Consider the following 2,629-nt stretch of genomic DNA (forward strand, 5'->3'; position numbering starts at 1 on the left):
GCCAATTCTTTAATGTACCGTTATGACTGATACCAGCATTCTTATCTATTCCCTACGAGAGCTTAATAATAAGCTTGACTTGGAAGCATCGTATAGAAGCCACATTAACGACATTAAACAGATCATGGGCGAGAGAAACCCACCCGGTTACCTAAAGTAACAGTGGGCGAAACCACAAAGATTCTGTGGTATGCATAAAAAGAGAGGGGGGGCTAGAGTAACGAAATAGTGTTCAGAACTACGAGGATTCTATGGTGTGACCACAACAAGAGTGGAGAAAAAGAAACTTCTTCAGTATGAGCAAGTCCGGGGATATAGTTTGATTGCACTTTTTCTAAGTGGTTACAGATGATTACGGGTAGAGCTACACAATATGCGGAGAGAATAGTGGAACTCTTGAAATTATATCAAAATATCTTAGAGCAATGTTATTCCAGATATAATATTTCTTAGAAACAGTGATTGGCAACTACATAGACGGAACTGAATTTCTCAACATCAAATGATTATTTCGATAGCGGTCTAGGTATATTCATGCAGATTTTGGATCCTTCCAAGTACGTTCAATAGTCACAATAACTTTTATTTTCTATATATGGATATGTTGAAATTGATTTTTTTTAACAATTTTATAAAGAAGGTCTTTTCAGTTATCTTTGAAAACTTAATCGATTGTCAGATTCTAATGGATTAATATGACCTTTACAATATGAAATGAGTAATGTAAAGTTCATCACAATTTGTTATGAAAAACATCTGGGTCTCTAAATCACATTTCTACACAACTTTGTTACAGTTTAAAATTGAGATGACTGTCAGCAAGGATGTATGCAAATATTCTTTGTAAAAGTGTTGAGTATGGAAAATATAGTTCATAAATATTGTAATATTATGAATCAAATATAAATATAAGATACAATTCGTAGCACTTTTTTGATCCTTACTTGATATAAGTTCAAAAGTATCCCAGCCAAAACTCGATAAAAGTATTTAAATAAGCAGTGATTTGTAAGCGAGCGTGGTAAGCAAAAACCAGCAAAAACTCGGTAAAAGTACTTAAATAAGCAGTGATTTGTAAGTGAGCGTAGTAAGTAATTGCCTCAAATGTTATGACCGTGTTAAAATGCTAATGAATAAGTAGTGAAAAGCGGCTTTCTAGCTTTTTAACTCATTACTTTTTAATATTAACAACAAAATTTAGTCAAACTTTTGCTACTTTATTCAGCAAGTACACCGACTAAAACCTAAATAATTGAAAGTAAAATTATTATTTGCAATTTTAATTAATTACTCATTTAAAGACCTTATTTTAATAATTGCAAATATATGCAATAAACGTTTCTACTCACATAAAACATAGAAAACATGTATGTACAAAAAAAAAAATAGCCCGAAAACCCATTCTAATTTATAATGAAAACAACGGAAAATTTAACATATATATATTTTTTTTAGGGTGGTACTGTGTTGATCGTGTTTTTATTTATATTCAATTATTTTATCATATTTGTTGTACATATAACAATTTTTTTCTTGTTCTATACAGTTCCATATTTTCCTTAAAAACAAACCGAAAAAATAACAAAATTGAAAAAAAAAAACTATATAAATTTTAAATTAAATTTTAATACAAGGAATTGGTTAAATTAAATGTGCACTACTCGACTTCTAACAACTATTATTTACTACATACTAGTATTGCAAACATACTACCAATACGTACGTTTATAGTAGTAAAACAACAACAAATTTTTAAACAAAAACAACCAGAAAATAAAACGAGACAAACAGACGTAAAAAAGTGAAAAAAAAACGAACAGAACGAATGAACATGAACACCTGGACAATATTTAAGTTTAGTGTTTGTTTGTATTGTTGTTGCTTGATTTTTTAAATATTACTAGTTTGCAAATGTAGTAGTTTATGTTGTTGTTTTCTTTTTTTAAAAATATACCAAAAATAATCATATTTATACAAAATTTACATATACCAAAGCATATTCATATAACAAATCAACAACTATTTACCCGTTTAACAAACGTTTGAATTAACGAATAACAACAACAAAACATATCCAGACAACAACTACAACAAACTAATATCTTATTCATATCAACTGTTTAAACATGAATAATATAAAGTTATAATTTTCCAACTTTACTAAACGAGCACCAGCAACAACAACAACAACAGCAGCAGCAAACCACCAAAATGTTCAAATCCAAACGATCGTTGTTTGATCGTCGTCTGTGTTTTATGATCAAAAAAAAAAAAGACAGAAATCAAAATCAAACCAAATCATTCATAGTACCTACAACAGACACACACACAGCTAGAACAACAACAAAACAACTATTTATCGTTTCGTTGTTTAAAACGACAGGAGTTTGAATAAAAATTGTCGACGAGTTAGTATGACTCAGTTGGTTAAATGTTTTGTTGGTCTGAAAATATTGCTGCTGCTTAGTCTGTATATCGCTAACTGATTATCACTGCGATCGATAGCTTAAGCACGTTCACCATACAAAGTATTTTATTTAAAGAGTATCTGTAAAATATTGATTGGTTTATGGTTTTATTCAAATTTAGGGAAAGAGTTTAAAAATAAGTGTTATTTATTGATTATATT

The sequence above is a fragment of the Lucilia sericata genome, unplaced genomic scaffold, assembly GCF_015586225.1.
Source record: "Lucilia sericata isolate MDLA Ls3-8-SP2 unplaced genomic scaffold, ASM1558622v1 Contig001318F_arrow, whole genome shotgun sequence".
Taxonomy (NCBI): domain Eukaryota; kingdom Metazoa; phylum Arthropoda; class Insecta; order Diptera; family Calliphoridae; genus Lucilia; species Lucilia sericata.